The sequence below is a fragment of the Uloborus diversus genome, chromosome 3, assembly GCF_026930045.1.
Source record: "Uloborus diversus isolate 005 chromosome 3, Udiv.v.3.1, whole genome shotgun sequence".
NCBI classification, from domain to species: domain Eukaryota; kingdom Metazoa; phylum Arthropoda; class Arachnida; order Araneae; family Uloboridae; genus Uloborus; species Uloborus diversus.
The window spans coordinates 183244011-183264376 of NC_072733.1; the positions used below are offsets into that span (position 1 = coordinate 183244011).

General features: G+C 32.7%; 1 protein-coding gene across 1 annotated transcript in view; it reads right to left on the reverse strand.

The window, feature by feature from the left end:
• Positions 1 to 20366, reverse strand: part of LOC129219083 (putative polypeptide N-acetylgalactosaminyltransferase 10) — a 100073-nt gene that overhangs the window by 20579 nt on the left and 59128 nt on the right. The window lies entirely within an intron of this gene.

A 20366-nucleotide genomic window follows, 5' to 3' on the forward strand; every position in this document is an offset into this window, starting at 1 on the left:
TGTGGAGTACTTACTGTAAGTGTGGAAGTTCATTGTCAGGTGTAACGTAATTCAAACAAGATTATGCTAAGAAAAGTTTTCAACAGTATTTTTTTTTCCCATCCTTTAATGTCAAAAAAAAAAAAAAAAAAGCAAAATAATTCCATAAAAATCTTTTTATACTGTTCCTCAAACTACTATTCTTAATATTTAGTACACTTTCAATCAAAAGTGGTTTTTTTTATTTACATATTTATTTTTGCGAATTCTGAAACGGAGGTTTTTGCACAATTCTTTTCAAAAGTAAACAACTTTTTAGCGATTAACTATTGATACAAATCCTTTGAGAGTCCAGTATTAATTGTTCTGAAAAGTTTTTGGTCTTTTTTAAGCTTAAAAGGGAGTTAAAGTAATAGCAAACTTATATTTTCTGCAAAAAAAAAAAAAAAAAAACCTTTTTTTCAAAACAACAAAAAACACCCTTCTACCTTTTTTACATAGCAAGAGAATGATTTAAATATGCTAAAAAAAATTGATTCAGATCGTAGTAGGTATTCCGGAGATATAACTTATTTAATCTCCCAAATAAAAAAACATGAAAAATGACTTTAGATAAAGAGTGGCAACACCCAACTGTTCGTAGAATACTTTCTGTCGTTCACACTGAAAGAGAAAAATATCAGCTTGATATTGATACCAAATTCAGCTTAATTGGTTGAAAAATCAAGAAATTAGAGAGATTTTCTGAATTCATGCCAAAACGGTGACTCCAAAAAATGATCAAAAATCGAATTTTTGAAAAAATTCTCCAAAGCGTAATTTTTATTCAAAAAATCTTTAAAAAAAAATAATTTGAGCTTTTCTCATAGATATCTATTTGTAAAAAATAATGGAAAAAATCGGAGACATGACGGCACTGCCGACTATTTAATTTAGGCGATTTGACGTAGAATAATCCTTTACAAAAAAAAAAAAAAAAAAAAAGCAGATACTTTTCTAGCAGCCCTCGTACTTACATCTCTTCCAAATTATAAAATTGTATTGATATCTTGAGGTAAGTACTGCAAACTAGTAGCCACAAATTTGGGAAAATAGACGTTTTTACATTTGCTGAAAATGCTTTTTCTAAAATGTATTTAAAAAAAAAAAAAAAAAAAAAAAAAAAAAAAACAGTTTCCACTTGAATAAAATTTAGAAATGGTATTTTAAGATTGTAAAGATCAATTATTCAAGTCTTCACATGCTCCAAAAATCGTAGAAGCACAAATTAGCTAAGTTTTCCATAAAATTTCTTTAAATAGTACCTATCCACCCAACTAACACACCTTATTAAACGCTGCAGAATGGGTGTTACCATTCTGACAACCATTTTAAAACATTTATGAAACCTTTAAAAGGAGTTTATTTGTAATAATTGTAGTACTCATCTAACGATGTGTCGCAATTGTAAAAATATTTTTTACGCCACCAATTATCTGTTGTATACACTAACGTTGTACGAAATTTGTAACAAGGTAATTAGTACTTTTTCCCAAATTTCTAAATTGTGTTATTTCTGTAACTGAAGCAGCTTCTACAAATTTTGTAAATTCAATTATAATTTCACGAAACAATGTTAGGGGTGATAAGAAAAAACTTCAAAAACGGGTTTTAAAACAAATATTCCTTAAAATTTTGAACACTGTTTTATTTATATTTAGCATTTATTACGCCTAGCTTTTGTATTTATTTCTGCACCTTTAACTAATCGAACCGTTCATAAGAAAAATATTCAACACGTTTGAAACTGTAAAACAAGAACTATTAAAACATTTTTTTACTTCCTTTTACAAAAAAGGAAGTATTGAATTCGTGAAAAAATTTTCACTCAAAAATCGGCCTTAATTTCCATTTTGCTCGCCCCCGAATGAATATTGTTTTTTTTTTCAACCCAACCACACGTGGATACATGCCTAAGAACGTATAGACACCTGAAGAATCCATTTTAACGATCCCCGAGTTAATTACAACGAGTTTTCTCGTGACGTCCGTGTGTATGTATGTATGTGTGTATGTATCACGCATAACTCAAGAACGGTATGTCCTAGAAAGCTGAAATTTGGTACATAGACTCCAAGTGTGGTCTAGTTGTGCACCTTCTCTTTTAGTTGCGTTCGGATGTTCCAAAGAGGGTCTTTTACACCTTTTTGGGGTAAAATCATTGTTAATTTCAGTCTAAACTCAAGCGGTGCTATAATTTGGCAAACACTTGGCAATATATCGCCAAGCTTTTGGTCGTCAAGTTTTGTCGCCAGCTTAGCGACGAATTTGGCGTTCTTTTTTTTAAAATCTGGTTTCAATTTGGCTATATTTAGAGAATTAACCATTGAATCACATTAAAACTGCGAATATTGCGAAAAGTTATCTGTATAAAACGTTTTCTTTGCTTCGGTTCGCAACAAACTTGAGGTGAAAATATTTAAAGTGTTTCTTTGCGCACTCCGAGGCAATTATCTTTAAATTGGAGTAAAAGGAAGTCATGTGATGCACACATCAGCTCGTTTTGTTTTAAATATATTGATTTGGATTTTTTTTTTGTTACTTGTTCTGTTTCATTTATATTAACTCGTACTTTCTTTGAGTGAAAAATACATAAAAGAAGAAATAAATAAAACTTCCGTAGATCTTTCAAAATTTTCTAAAAAATATTTCGCTAAATGAGAGAGCAAAAAACTACATCGCGTAAGCGTTTCAACGCAGAACCAATGTCTCTGATTAATCAATTAAGCTAGTAAACAGCACATGTAGTCCTATATTTCTTAAGGAAAATAAATAAAATATGTTAATTCAGCGCATCTGAATCACCATAAAAGGATTAATTCAGTAATTGAACTGCATCCGATCGATAGAAAACCGCAATACATCAAAATTAGATGTCGGCATTGAATTTCCTCCTGCTACCCAACAAATGCGAATTCCTTTCGATTCTAAAATGCATGAAAGGAATAAAGAAAACGTTGGAATTCGGTAGACGAAAAGAAGCACTAAACCATTCAACTTCTGTCTGAAATAACCGAACACATGGTATGCAGCTTGGAAAGAAAATCAGAAACCGAATTTACGCGGTGAAAAGGAAGTCTTACGACTTGAAAAGTTTAGCAGCATTTTTTCCGGTAAATTTGTTTCACTTGTACGGCGCTTAGTAAACTGGAGGCTGCAGTCACCATAGCAACGATGAAATACTGGTGACAGATGTTGGGAAATTTTGTTCGCCTTTGAAATGCAGCTTTAAAGAAAATGAATCAAAATCTTCTGGTGTGAAGAAAATCAGCTTCTTGAAATGACCAACTGTCGAAACTGAGACGGCTTTAGAGTAAATCATGTGTTACAAGTGAAAAAGAAAGCATAATGTATCAGATAGCCACATGTCCTTCTGAATGAAAAGAAAGCTTTCTTTATGTGGCACATATGGCGGCAACGTTTTCTTGATTTATTTCGATTGCGCGTTATTTGACAAATAAAACTTCGCTTGATATTTTGTTAGGACATCGAAGAAGCACTTATTATACATATATATATATATATATATATATATATATATATATATATATATATATATATATATATATATATATATATATATACATTTCAGTTGACTTCGTAATTTTTTCTGTACCGTAAGGCAAAACAGCAATAATTAAATCCTGAGAAGGTAAAAGAGAATAATATTTCTAGAAAACGAAATAATATTTCTAGGAACGAAATGGCGTTCCTTAACCAAATATCCTTTGATATATATATATATTTCTTATTTAACATCTATACAAACTCCGCGCATTCAAACTTGAGGCAATGAAAAGTAAAGGGATGCAAGTGGCAAAATTAAGAATTTAGAGATAACCCATACAATTGGTAGTTGATTCTCTCCTCGGTCTTGGGGCAAGAGATAGTACCATTAGCCCTGTTGTGTGCTGTTTAGGATTATAATCCCGCGCCAATCTCAGTCCCACGGGATTTACTTTATTCATCTAAAAGATAATTTTTTACGTCAAATAGAAAAACTGGTGCTTTTTTAGGAAGGACTGCTTTTGTTACATTGATTAGTAATCTCGAACGCCGTACACCAATTGTAGAGTACTACAAAGTCACATATCAATTAACAACTACCGTTTGGTACGTAAAAAGTGTGCGTTAAAAAAATCCAATGCGTCTTAACAAAGCATCGTTCGTATGGGTTGGGAAAAGATTTTTGCGAAAAAAAAAGGCTTGATGAAAACGTGTGATGTGGTTTCATTGTAAATGTTGGCTTTATTGAGATTAAATCATTTTGAATATTTTGGAAAAGAATCCCATAAACTTTACCATTTTCTAATAAAGATTTTTTTTTTCTTATGAGGGTCATGTTAGGGGTTTTTCTCAACAACTTCAAACTTCGAACAAAAACGATGTTTGATTTATGTATTACTCCATCCAATTCGCCTTGTTGCGTCATCAACATTGGTCATTGCATCAGTACATTTGATTCATTACAGAAGGTGGTGAACGTTAATTGGATCGCAGTCTCAGTAAAAGTCTTTAAATAACTATGTTTCTGAATTTTACCTCTCACTTTTAAGAGACAATAAAAAACTTGCGCAGCTTAGTGTACTGCACTGTCATGTAAGTGAGTCACTAAGTGTTTCATCCAAGTTTCTATCAGCTCTTATACAGTCGTGCCGAATATTGAAGATTGATACTCAGCTAATTCATCAACATAATTTTCAAGATACCACCCATATTTATAATATTTGTTTAGGGTGACAAAGATTTCGAAACGCGCTTTCTACAGGTTAGAAAGCATAAATTAAAAATGACAGTTTTTTCGTTCCTTTCTTTTTCGGAAAACAAATGTTGTGCGCTTTTAGTAAGTAAAAGGTTTTGAGCGTATTCCTTAAGTTTACAGAAACGTTCAAACATTGCATTCAGGCTCTTCCATCAGATTTTGCACTATGTAATATAGTTTCTCAATTTCTTCTAAAGCCCAATTTTTGGAGTTTCAATATTTAATGATGGTTTTCGAATTATGTATTTTACGCATTTTCGCAATTGCTGAACGTATGATCACTGAAACCTCAAATCAGAATACCAATTTATTTTCAGAAAAATATACTCTATTTTATTGTTTTCTTGAATGGTAAATCCACCATTATGGTAAATCCATATGAGACACATTTTTTCTCACACTTCTTGAAATATACAGGAAGGTGATTAAAACTTCAGATGACACTCGTACAAATATTCGTTTTATAGACGGCAAAAGTTGGAAAACGTTTGCAGGGAAAAGCTTTGCGGAATGCGGGATTTTGCTCTCGGAATCGGGATTGCGGGATTGGAAACCCTAGCTCTGTTACACAGCATGATTTAGAAAAACTTCTCAATCAAAGTCTGCCTAGGACCTTAACTTTTAACTCGTTTTACTCAAAACTTGAAAATATCAACTTATATCTCTGCTTTTCACTGCTTCAATTTGAAATAGGCCTGAAACACTTTGTCAAGTGTACTATCAAACTAAACATTTAGCACTAGGGGGAAAAATATGATTAAAAAATTTAAAAAGATTTCTCCCAAACATCATAATCCAATGTGTTTTCTGTTTCACTACTTAAATCTTATTATCTTACTTTTATTTTACCTCATATTTTTTTGTCTGCAGTAAATTTCCAAATTGCAATAATTTTCTTTCGTCTCACGAATACACTGCGAAGAACTAGACTTGAGGTTTTGACATTTTTACTCGACTGCGCGTACGCGACGCAAAGGAGGGTAATGTGTTTATTAGTCTATGTATGTACGTATGTTTGTTCCTATGTGGCGTTGTAGAGGGTAAACGCCTTGACCAATTTCGATGATTCTTACGTCAATCGATTTGTCTTAACCTTGGGAGTGTCAATAAACGCATGACAGTAATCAAAATTCACCATATGAACTACCAGCCGCCATATCATCAATTCGGATGCGTGTTGCACGCTGCCTGCATGCGACACAGCGTGCGACGAATGTAGAGAGAGTTTTTGCTGCTTCAATTTTGTTTACTAAGTCTACTAATTCGATTTTAATCTCTTACATGTTGCATTTGTTTTTTTTTTATCGTGATTCAAGGGACTTAGTTTCACAACGTGTACTTTCTTGACGGGCTTTTTACTTTTGTGAGAAAGATAGGACTGACGACGTCATCACGATATATAAAGGCTGTTTATACAGCTGTGGTTGACTTAAGTTCTCGCATTTTTGCTAAAGGTCAAGCATATGCAGTTTTTAACCGAGTTAGGTCCCTAGAGGGACTAATAATCAGTAGTTTAGACCACCGCAAGTTACTTAATAATCCTCACGATATAAACTCTCTCAATAAAATGACAAGATAGCGAAATTTAAAATCTTATAATCACAGTAACTAAGTCAATGAAAATTAACAAAAAAGTGTAAAATAAAAAACTATTTAAAAAAAAACAGACTGCGTAAACATCGAAAAGTCTAAAAGGAAAAAAAATAAGCCCTGTAGTTTAGAATGTTATTAAGTACTACTGAATAACTACACCATTGAAATAGGTTTATAATCGATACGCACACAAGACACGTCATAAATTCAAAAGGATCAACAATCGGGGCCCGTTCAAATTTTACGGGATCCTTGATTGGTCAAAAAAGAATGGGCCCCGACTGTTGATCCTTCTATTCTGCTTTTGAATTTATCTTTTGTTTTGCGTGTGTATCGATTATAAACTATTAAAATGGTGTAGTTATTCAGTAGTACGTAATAACATTCTAAACTTTTGGATTTATATATTTTTTTTCTTTTTAGTCTTTTTGGTTTTTACGCAGTCGGGTGTTTTTGGTTTTATTTAATAATTATTTTTTATTTTTATTGCGGTTTTCTTCTTGTGCCGTATAACTTAGATGATTCCCTATATTTAAAGTTGAAAGGGTACTTGATTCCTTATATTTACGGTTGAAAGCGTAGTTATGTCTCAAAATATTACGTACTTGAGATTTTTTATACGTATACAAACTTCTCTAACGCAATTGTTAAAGGAATCACAACATCGAAAAACATAGCGAAAATTTAAGGATTTGACGCTGATATCCGATTTGGTGGAAAACGATTTAGAAAATACGATAAGTCCATGAAAACCGATGCAAGGGAAACTAAGAGAGTAGGGCTGACTGAGTCCAGCTAATACAAAGGCTTTAATTTTAGAGTAAGTGTGTGCTCAGAACTGAGAATGTTATGAAGAAGCAATCTACTCATATTTATTCGACATACGTGCGCAAAATTTCCTGTCTTTTCTTGTTTGAGAGCTATTCTTTTTTTTTTTTTTTTTTTTTGTCGTGTTGTACTTTTTGCATGAAAAACATTACGTTTAGAAAAGTGATGAAATCATTATTTGCTAGGTAAAAAATAATGCAGTAATGAAAGGAAATTTTATTTTCGTACGTAGCATAAATAGGAAAAGTTAGAAAAATCGAAATGCAAATTGCGTATAAAATACACCCGGTTTTCCTTATTTTAAAAAGTCATTTAATTTAAGACATAATGATTTCAATGGCTCTATCAAACTAGCTATCGGTCGGTTTGAAACCTTTAATTTTAATGGTGCTATAATGATAATTTTATGTCCTTTCGAAAGCCACATTTTTTTTTTCGGGATGAAAGAAACACATATAGTCCGGGAGCCAGGTCAATTTTTTCTGGATTGATTTGGTCAATCATTTCCTCTCGAACGGTGAAAGGCATCAGGGAATGGTATCAAAACGCCTAGCAAAAATCAGCTGTGTGTCCATGGGTGAGATGGGCGGCGGTAGCCTCCCAATCATGTAAAAAAAAAAAAAGGAAGTCAATTACACATTTCATACCGGCTGAAACTTTGTCAAATTATAGTTAAGACAATAGTATCTCGAAGGAAAATACAAAGTCAGCTGACGTAACGCGGTGGGTTATGAGTCAGCTGGTAGGTCAAACATGTAAAAAAAAAAAAATCAATGATTTCCTCTCAGCTAAGAATTTGCCTGATGACAGCTTATATGCAACTATGAATAAATACACAAGTCAGCTGGCTGTACCCCGGTGGAGAAATGTTCAGCAGGTACATAGTTATGACGCAGGAGTTAAGCCGGAGCATCTATCGCCTACTAGAATGCACCAGCTGACGAGTTTTCCCTCGACTTACTGCCAGCTGACTTTATTTATTAGTTAGAGTATATTAACAATCAGCTGCAAATTTTCATTTGGGAGGAAGTGACATATGCTATATTATTATCGTTATTTCTAAAGATTGAAGTAACACACGCTAGCATAGAATACAATAGTGGTATCTAACCGACTGCCTGCGGGTCACATTCATCCTGTGAATGGATTTGGTCCGGTCACAGGGAAGCATACAAACCAAATGACCGGCCTTTTCATGGGTGTACGGAGTGGAGTAGGGGTACCACTGATTAGACCAGGGGGTCCCAACCTGTTAGGCTATGCGCCACCCTCTGAATACTGATGTGAATTCACAACCCCCCCCCCCGTAAACTTCCATAATCGGAATTAGAAACTAACGCTGATTATTAAACGAACATGTGGATAAGTTTGTGCACAGAAATTAATATTACAGCTGATAGTCGTTTCTGAGACGTTCGGGAAGGGGCTGGTGGCTATTCCCGGAAATCGTTTGGAATTCGTTCAGAAATTTCTTGAAATTGAAGTTCCAGAAATGTAATTTTGAACTATCTTTCGTGACTTTAGGGAGGAAAGTGAGATTTGGACACTCTCCTCAAAGGACGGACGGCTGCTCCTCACCACGCTAAGCTCGGTAGTGGTTTTTGAGATTTTCTGGGCTTAGTTTTCATTTAAATTGTTTAAAAGAAAAAATATATTGTCAAATTTATATATAATAAAAAAGCTTTTTTTTTTCCAGCTTGTGAGCTTTCCGCTGGCTGGTTTAAATCTACTCGCGGGCCGGATTTGGTCCGCGGGTCGTAGATTGGAGACCCCTGACCTATACACATGTAGGAGCAGATCTATAATAGTATCAATGCGGGTAGAATGATGCGATAGCTGAGTTTGTAAGCTTTGCTAATATTCCGAAATAATTTTAGGTTAGCTATGTTGCTGCATTTGATAATAATTCAATGATTCAGTGTTGTGTGTATGTCCATAACTAGCTGATGTTGGTAATTTTGTCGTAAAGTTGTTGATATTACTTAATTCGTCGTTAATGTTTGAAATAAATTATTACTTTACTAATATAAAATGTTCATGTTGCTGTTATGTCTTATATGTTTCAGTAATAATGTTTTAAATAATTACCTATGAGTCCCAAATCATCACTTTAATGGCGTTTTTTCTTTCATTTGTTTTTATTTATCTGAAATTACATATGTGAAGTCGAAGTGTTTACCCGCTTTCTAGTTCATTTTATACATTTTTTTAAACTTTCTTTTCTTTGGTAAGAAAAAAAAAATTGCTTCCTTTAGGGTGGTCATTTTGCCCGACACCCCCATAAATATTATTAACAAAATAGCTGTTTCGCTGGAGACAACATTTATTATCAATCTAAAATTCTATAAACAAAGCTACACCTCCCAGACAAAAATTATTAGCTTTAAAACGGTGATTCAAACCTGGATAATATGTTTGCTCAAAAAACCATATCTTTGAAAATGAACCAACTTGTCTCAATTAATATTCATTAAAGCGAAATAAACTTGCAATGAACAATTTTTACATGCACATATTTTATGTATAAATATTCCTCCTAATTAATTTCCCCTTTTAGTGTAGAGAAACAAACGAAAATAATAAACATCTAAGCAAGTAACTAAGACTAATTTCCAGTTTTATGTGTTACTTCTTCCCTCAGGATATAATAATATGGCTCCACACAGAAAAATATCGAACTCCCTCTTGAATTTTTGAGAAACTTTCTGTTTCAAGCAGAACTTTCTCGCTTGCACTCTAATTAAAATCATTTATATGCAAATGTAATTATCTTAACTTTTATATTGCTAGACTTCTCTCTTATAATATAATAACAATTAGACCAGCGTTTTAGACTTCAAAAGAGTTAGTTTTCTGCCACTCTGAGTACAGCTCGAAGTACTTTTTGTTTAAATTCATTATTTCTCTTAGATATTTAACATTAAATATGCATTTTTTATGCATAAAATAATATATGCTTATAAGAAATAAAACATAAAAGTATTATTTTTTTTCTTTACTTTTGATTACTTTCACTAGTTACTAGCAAGTCATAAAATATTTCACTAAGGAAAATATTTATTAGGAACATTAATTTAAAAAATAATTGAATCAGCAGATATTTTAAGGGAAAAAATGATATGCATTTTTTAAGATGTGAAAACGATTCAAAATCTGTTAGGGGAAAAATCTGCTTATTGCCTTCTTTTCATTTATTACCAAAAGTTATAATAAATTCTATGAAATATATATATATATATATATATATATATATATATATATATATATATATATATATATATATATATATATATATATATATATATAAATAAATGGAACAGTTAATTTTATGAATTTATTTGAAAATACCACTGTCAACAGAGCGATGTAAAGTTAAAGTTCTCTTACAGAAAAATACGAATCATGCTTAATGACAAGTGAAACCTCAAAACTTAAACTCTCATGTTTTAATTTGGCAAAGTGCGCAATTTGATCTTCTAAAATTCTATGAAAACCGAATTAAACGTCCCTTTTATCCAATTCCCAATGAAATAGGATTAGGCAGAGCTTGAAAGCGGTTTTTTCGTCAGGATTGGAAAATAGCGACGTAGATCAGCAGTGGACGGAATTTAAGAAATAACTGACAAAAACTGTTGGGGATTATGTTCTACATAGGAGAAAAGGTGTTTTACTAATATTTTGCGCATGTGGTTCTCCAGGGAGATTAAAGAAGCTCTAAATTATAAGCAAGCGGCTTTTCGTCAATTTACGGAAACTGGGCATAGTGCAGATAGGCTCTAGTATTGTAAGGCAAGACGAAATTTTAAGTATTTGTTACGGATTTTTTGGAAAAGGGAATGAGACCAAAGGCTAGCAAATAACATTGATGGGAATCCTAAAAGATTTTTTGTTTACTCTAATTCTGGGAAAGCTCGAAATAGTCAAATTCATTGGTTGATGAGCATGGTAATTTTATCCAAAACGAGAGGGATATTGCAAATGTTCTTAATAACTGTTTTTCCAGTGTGTTTAACGATAACTGTATCTCAATAGTTGACACTTGCAAGACACAAGCTATTATGCAGCTTGAGAATTTTGTGTTTTCCAGGGAGGAGGTTCTATTTCATTTGAAAAAAAATTAAAGCAACTTAAAGCTCCGGGACCAGATAATATTTATCCAAAAATTATAATGAAATGAGCAGAGGAATTAGTGGATGTTATTTTAAATATTTTCAGTGCTTCTTATAACTCAGGGACAGTGCCTGAGGACTGGAAACTGGCTAACATAACGCCGCTCTTCAAGAAAGGGACTAAAGGTAATGCTGGAAATTATAGACATGTAAGTGACTTCAGTGGTTTATAAAATTTTCGAAACTTTGATCAAAATTAATATTATGAATTTCTTACAGACTAATAGTCTGTTGACTAGTTTGCAGTATGGGTTCAGGAAAGATAAATCGTGTGTTACTAATTTATTGCATTTCCACGACAAGGTTACCTTGGCTTTAGATAACAGAAAGTGTGTAGATGTTGTTTATATTGATTTTCAAAAAGCTTTTGATAAGGTATCGCATGTTGCTCTTCTCAGCAAATTAGTTGATATAGGAATACGAAGAAAAGCTTTACTTTGGTTTAGAAATTGGCTGACTGGAAGAAAACAGAGTAGTTGTGAGGGGAAATCATTCTAAATGGAGTGATGTTTTAACCGGTGTTCCTCAGGGTTCAATTTTAGGGCCTCTTTTTTTATTATTTTTATGAATGACTTCAATGAGAATATTTCTGGAAGCATGAACTGTTTTGATGATGATGTAAAAGTTATGGGGATTGTAGAAAATGAAGAACAGGTAAAACAGCTTCAAGAGGATTTAGATTATATTACTAAGTGGGCGGATAAAATGGGTATGGCTGTTAATGTAGGGAAATGTAAAGTGCTATGCATACGTCATGGAAATAAGCGTATGAGTTATCGTTTACAGGGTTCAATCATTAGTTAGGTAGAAAATGTTATTGATCTGTGTATCTTAATAAATCAGGATTTCAAGTTTAGTCAACAGTGCAGCATTGCAATTAACAAAGCCAACAGAATGCTTGGGTTTATCAACAGATCTATTTCAAACAAATCTAAGAAAGTTCTTCTCTCTTTGTATAGGAGTTTAGTAAGACCCCATTTGGAGTATGTTGTGCGGTTTTGTTCGCCTTAGCTGAGGAAAGATATTTGTGTCTTCGAAAGGGTTCAAAGAAGGGTAACTAGACTAGTAAGGGAACTTTCAGATTTGATTATGATACCAGACTTAATAGGCTTAATATGTATAGCCTGGAACAAAGAAAGATCAGAGGGGACATGATCCAGTTGTTTAAATTTATCAAAATGAATGATGTTAATGGATTAAATTTTTGCACCGAAAGCAGGACAAGGGGTCACTGTTTTAAGCTATTCAAACCTCAGGCTGACTTGGGAATAATAGCTGGGGAGCTAACCGATGGAAAACTGCAAATTATGATAAGAAGATACCACTTGGTAGGAATGTTGTTTATGACTATAAAATAAAATTAAGACCCAGAGGCACTTTTAAAAACCTTTTAAATCCAAGATGGCGGCGTTTTTCAAAATGGCTACCCATATTCGAGTTTTTTTAATATATATCGTACAAAAGAGGTTTTGTATCGAATTATAGGTTTTTCAGGTCACAGATTTCATTTTTCATGTTGAAAATAAGCTAAATCTTCATTTTGTTTCTATTTTTAAAAGAAAATTTTATTACTTACAAAATAGATTACGTGCATTTCAAAGTACCAATATAAAAATAGGAAAAATATTAAATGCAAATATGTACCAAAATATTAGTACTATGTCGTTAGTCAAACACTGCTTCATTCTTCGCATTAATTTTTGCATAGTAGTGTGCAGGACAGACCAGCACTTTTGCAGCTACACTTGTTTTTGCAGGTTTTGCAGGTGCACTTAATATACTCAGTGCACGAATCAGAAATTTCTAATAACTCTGACCATTTCAGCTGCCATTCAACCCTATTCACTTGGAGATGGTGCCGTATAATATGCTTGTGAGCTTGTCCCAAAATGTGTTCAGCCTGGAAAGCACTACGCAATACTTTGTTGGTGGCAAACTTTCAAGTGGACGATTTTTTGTCATATTCAACTCTTCCCTTGCCTCATTTACAATTACGCTATTACTAGTGGAACAGTACAGTAGTACTACTACGTACTTTTCAGGTTGCGAAATAAATAAAAACGCCACAGTTGCTTCTTTCCATGCCTTCCAAGTTGATTTTTTGAACTTCCCAGTAAAGCTAGGAATGCTGTCACAAAATCTATGAAGGCATGAAATCCAGGTAAAGCTTTTCTTTTCCTTTTCTTTTCCAATAGCTTCATATATGGCATGAACTGTAATGCATTTGCTGTTGTTGCCTGTTACAAAAGCAATCCAATGTTTATCCAGACTTAATGTTGACAAGGAAAAAAAAGTAAGATATTGCAAAAACTCACACATCTGCATCAACAATGCACACGAAAATATTTCTGAAATGGTTTTCTACCACGTCATGAAGATGCACTATCATTCTTGAGCTTGTTTCTTCTGGGCCAGGGAAAGTAACAACAATGGGGGAAGTTTTTGCAGTACTATTTCCTTTAATGTCTTCATCGAAAGTCGTTAGAACCTGTACATTTGTTATGGTACTTACAGCTAACGTACCTAACAGCAGTGGTGACGGTTGAGGCTTATAAGTGGAGTAGGGGGGGGGGAGCAAAAAAAAAAAAAAAAAGAAAAAAACACTGAAAACCATGGGATTTTCAGCGGCAGCAAAAGATGAAAAAAAATGTTCATAAAAAGGAATTGACATCACTGTGCACGATAATCCTGCTACCGATTACGATAAGGTTCTGGTCATTTTCCAAAAATGGATTTCCAAGTTCTTTCAAAGTGCTATAAAGAGCTCCAACCTTAGTAAAATATTTAATTTGAAATGAGTGGTACTGCTCAAGATCGAATAGACTATTTTCTTCATGTTTTAGCTTAATATCACACTTAAACTCTTCTATTATTAATCGGCTTATTTGTGGTCTAGAAACCATCCAACGTCTAAGTGCTGATGGATCCTGTGTCAATCCTATTGCACCGCTATCTCCTTTTACTATTGCATTATTTTGTTGGTGTGCTTGGTCAATACTGATTGTTGAGAACAATCTATTAGATTTTCTTATCTTAAACTCCCGAAATGAATGATCGGTGTAGCTTCGATGGTAGTTCAATCTCTGCATCATAAATATTTTTTTAGATGGATTGAAAACGGACGTGCGTAATTTTAAAATACAAACCTCTAAAACATTTGTTGATTACTATGAAAACATATTTAAACTTTACGTTTGCAAAGATATTGAGACTTTCCAATGCCAGAGAATTGATTTTATTTGGGGCATATATGTTAAACCAACGATTAAAGGTCAAACTAGAGAGAAGTGGGGAGCAGGAATAAGAAGACAAGTGCTTTCACACGGTACTTTACCTAAAAATTGGCCAGGATTTTTAAGAAATTCAAATAACAGAGAAGGGTTCTTTGCTGTGTTAGGTACGTTTAGCTGTAAGTACTATAAAAATGTGCAGGTTCTAACGACTATAGGTGACGACATTACAGGAAATAGTACTGCAAAAACTTCCCTCATTGATGTTACTTGCCCTGGCCCAGAGGAAACAGGCTCAAGAATGATACGGCATCTTCAAAACATAGTAGAAAACGGTTACCGGAAGATTGTCATGTGCATTGTTAATACAGATGTCTTCGTCTTAGCAATATCTTACTTTTTTCCTTGTCAACATTAAGTCTAGATAAACTTTGGATTGCTTTTGGAACAGGAATCAACACCAAATACATTACAGTGCTTGCCATACATGAAGCTATTGGAAAAGAAAAGGAAAAGAAAGGCTTTACCAGGATTTCATGCCTTCATAGGTTTTATGAGAGCATTCCTAAATTCACAGGGAAGTCCATAAAATCCACTTGGGAGGCAAGGGTGATATTTAAAGAAGAAACTGTGGCATTTTTTAAATTTATTTCACAACCTCAAAGTTCTATACCGAGCGAAAATTTTGACATTTTTGAAAGGTAAATTGTAGTACTACTGTACTTTTCCACTAGTAATAGCGATACTGTAAATGATGCAAGGAAAAAATGGTTTATGACAAAAAAAAAAAAAAAAAAACAGGCCACTTGAAAGTTTGCCAGCAACAAGTATTGCGTAGCGCTTTCAAGGCTGGACACATTTGGGGCCAAGATCACAAATATATCATATGTGCACCATCTCCAAGTGAATGTGAATAAGGTTGGATGGCAGCCTAAATGGTCTGAGTTACCGGATATTTCTGATTCATGCACTGAGCTTAAAAAGTGAACCTGCAAAATCGGCAAGAACAAGTGTAGCTGCAGAAGTGTTGGTCTGTCCTGCACACTATTATACAAAAATTAATGCGAAGAATGAAGTACTGTTTGACTAACGACGTAGTACTAATACTTTTGTACATATTTGCATTCAATATTTTTCCTATTTTTATTTTGGTATTTTGAAAAGCACGTAATCTCTTAATAAAGTAATAAAATTAATAATAAAATTATATTTAAAAAAAAGCACCAAAATGAACATTAGCTTATTTTCAACGTACAAAATGAAATCTGTGACCTGAAAAACCTATAATTCTACATAAAAACCTCTTTTGTACGACATATATTAAAAAAACTCTAATATGGGTAGCCATTTTGAAAAACGCCGCCATCTTGGTTTTAAACGGTTTTTGAAAGTGCCTTTGGGTCTTAATTTCATTTTATATTCATAAACAACATTCCTACCAAGTGGCATCTTCTTATCATGATTTGCAGTTTTCCATTGATTTTTGTCGTTTAGCTCACCGGCTATAAGGAAAAACTACTATTTTAGTAGGGTTGTGTGGGCACTTGGAGCAGCTGTGGAAGAGGTGGTAACGAACAAGGGGGTGGATAGCATTAAGAGGGCCATCGATCCTCATTGGGGACTAATAAATGGACTAGTACCAGCCCAGCTGGGCCAAGAGCCTGTTGCTGGTCGTCACATTTTTATTTGCTAATGGGCTGCTGATGGGAAAATAAATCTATCTATCTATCTATCTATATATCTATCTATATATCTATATATCTATATATCTATATATCTATCTATCTATCTATCTATCTATCTATCTATCTATATATCTATCTATCTATCTATCTATCTATATATCTATATACCTATATATCTATCTATATATCTATCTATATATCTATATATATATATCTATCTATAAAACTATCTATCTACATATCTATATATCTATCTATCTATCTATCTATCTATCTATCTATATATCTATCTATATATCTATATATCTATATATCTATCTATATATCTATCTATCTATCTATCTATCTATCTATCTATATATATATATATATATATATATATATATATATATATATATATATATATATATATATATATATATATATATATATATATATATATATATATATATATATATATCAGCATTTGCTCTATGTCTTGTAAAGTGTTGTACGCTCGAGAATGCCCAATTTGTGTCATTCTGAGACGAATTCAGATTTACTACTTACCTTAAGGTAGTTTTACAATATCTACCACTAGGGAAAACTATTCGTTTGTTTCAGTTGAAGCTTTGTTCCCAGATGGTTTTTGTCCCATAAACAAAACATAAATAAAAGTATGCTTTTTAGGCATTTCTCAAATGATTTAAGCATGGGCCAAAGAAATTTAAGCCACATAACTTTTCGAAAATGATTTTGAAATATATGGAGCATTTTAGGGTTAAAATACTGTTGTTTTAGATAATTTTTGGACAGATATAACACTGTTGCTACTTGATTTACAGTTTGATTGCTTCAGTTTTCGTAATATATGTATTGGTTTCAAAATGTTTTAGCTCAAAATATTTACATTTGATTTCAAAAGAAGAGTCTGTCATATCTTCGCAATATTATTTTTTTACCCACTAAAAGTTATAACAACTTTAAACTTTCAATTCTATGACTATAATTTTCATTACAAGATTTGGTTATACCTTGAACGAGAGTGTTTAAAATGTATATTAATTTCTGAAATATAACAGTCAAAATTTCAAATATACTTAGTGACAACTCCAAAAAGGAAAGTTTGTCAAGTTTTTGTCTTCAAAAATAAAGCATTACGGAGCATATATCAATTAGGGTATCACTTTTACAGTTTCAAGATTTTACTTTTCACCTCAAATCATTTGTAATGCTTGAAATCAATGGATCTTATCTTTTTGTGAAATTTTGTTTTTCTGCAGATAAGTTTCTGACATTTTCCTTACTACTTCCGTCTAGACAGTTTGGCTTCCATCCAGTAAAGAAAGCTGCTTTGTGTACAGTAGCTGCTAAGTAGATTTTGTACAAAAGGAAAAAAAAAACGGTATTTAATCATTTTAAATATATGATGCAAAATACCCCGAATAATTAATGAACTACGAGGGAGTATTTTTACTAAGAAGTTTAAAACGAGGACGAGGATTCCCGCTGAATTATGTAGAAGAATGAAGAAATGATTAATTTAATTGCTAAAACAATGTCATTAATTTTAAGTTGTTTTACATATTTTGATCGCCTTTTCATTGTTATATATTTTTTTTTATGAATTCAGATCAAAATAATGAAAATGATAAATTTGACAATTTTCTCGCATATTTTTCCTTTATATTTTTCATTTATCTGGTGCTTTAAATGTTTGAATTTCAGCCCAATAACTCCAAAAATGATTTTACGCTTACATTTCTTTCTAAAGTGTCTTAGTCAGATTTTCTGCCATATGCGGAAGCAAACACTTCTAGGTGCTGTCTGTCACCAGCGCCTTGATAATCTTTTAAATGTGATTGCATTTTCACTGTGCTGTTTATTTGGCGTCTCTTTTCATTGATTTATATGTAGATAATAAGAAGTATCATGGGATACTAATACAGAGTGACTTTCCAGCAATTTGAAATACAAGTTAATTCGTTTGCCAAGTGACAAACTCAAAGTGCTTTGCTAAATCTTCGTATTCGAAATTCGAAAATTCGTATTTCATTATGATTTCTGACAATATACAGGGTGTTTATAAATTCGTGCACCAATAGAGAAAATTTATTTAGACAAACTATTTAATTTTTATGCGTAGTTCATTTTTCATTTAAATTTTTGTATCATTAAGTTGCTCCTTTTCTATTGATACAATCTAAATTAAACTAAAATATAAAATGACATAAATCGAGAGAGAGAGAATGATGGAGGATGTACAGATGACGAGGCTCAGTGAAGTACTTTCAATACTGAAGTTTCTCTTCAATAAATTGCAGCTGCTTTTCAGCAATGTTATAAAATACTTCCAAGTCTATCAATATTGCTCTGCAGTCCGTTTGGTCATCTGCTCTAATATACACTCAGTAACAACTTAAAAAAAAAAAAAAAAAAAAAAACGTGACTAGAAGGAGTTGTCACAATGAAAAGAAATTGTACATACAACAGGACATCACTGGTAAAAGAAAGTGATTGCAAATTTGAAGCAAATTGACTTTATTACTGCAAAAACTCTCAAATGGATGGTGCATCCTGTTGAGCCACTTCTAGCGTAAATGTAAGAAGCAACACGAGCAAGTATTCAGGCATAAGTCTCGTACGATCTCCTACGTTGACTCGAACCACAGTTACTATAAATGTGCTTCTAATTCAATTTTACTCGAAGAAGCAAAAAATTATTTCCTCTAAGATAGTGCGTCATGGCAAATTTTCGATGTAATGTTCGTGATATCGCCCCTACTACAGAAAAGACACCGCGGAGATATAATCCTGTGAATCTTCATTTCTATACTACATTAGTCTATGTATAAGAAAAAGTAAAAAAAAAAAAAAAAAAACAAGTTTAAATCAAGGTAACTGTCAAAATAAGACAACAACATGAAGGCACATGTATAAAACACAAAAAAAGCAAAGACCCGGAAGTAGAGTTCAGTGGTCAACTTCCTAAAAAGTATATATTTTATTGTGTCTTTCGGAATTTTGCTTCTTTTTGAGTGTACCTAGTTATTCTGAATTCATCATTAGTATTTAGGGATAGATAGAGAACATGATAAGAAGACAACTGTACAGTGAAAAAGCATGTGGTCATGTACACTGTTATAACCAGGGGTTCCAGACGAGTGACTATAATCCCCCTAATATGAAAGCATAGTGCCCAAGGGTGCAATGCTGGTCTGGAAATAGAGCAGGGGTGCCAATACAGCAAACAATCGCAGACAGGGGTGCAAAAACGGCAAGCGATCGCAGAATGACTTGCTGGCGCATTTGCTACCGGCATACATTCAACATTCAACCACTTCAATATGGCGGACGAATGATAGGTTGTATCTATGCGTGGCTTCTATGTCTTTCGCATTGAATGAAGTACACTATTGGATTAAATCTCAACTTTTCTAGGATTAATCTAAAAAATAACAAGTAAGTACAGCTTTTTATCACTTTGCAACTTTTAGGGCTTTCAAATATAGTTAAAGTACGTTTACTGCTTTTCAGTTACCGTTACTGTCGTTAAGTTTCAGTTTACCGTTACTGTCGTGAAATTACCATTATTCAAAACGCTACTAAATATATCTATCATTATTTTCTTGAGTACTCGATAAGCAAAATTTAATCACCAAAATAATAACCGCAATAAGGTTATAGATAATCAAGCAGTGAGAACCTAAATAAAAATGATTCTTGTGCTTCGTAGATAACAAAAGAGCAGCAAGCGAAAAAAATAAAAAAGAAATCTCTCTCCTCTCCCGGTCTAACTTTTTTTTATTTATTTTTTATTTTTTTACTTTTTCATTCAAGTGTTTGAATTATTTAATGTTAGCGGTTAATATTTCTATAGCGTTAAGGATTTTTCTAAGGATTTTTTAGCATTCAGTCTTTTAAACTGTCAAAAAACTTCATGTGCATTTTATTTTATTGTTACTCTTCATTGAAATTTTGAACGTTTGTGAAACGATTTTGTTTTTCCGTAACTTTAATATCTCAGAATATTTTTGGCTCTTCATGTAAATAATACATAAGTACTTCTACACTTTACTTTCGGTACGGATCATGTAGTAGT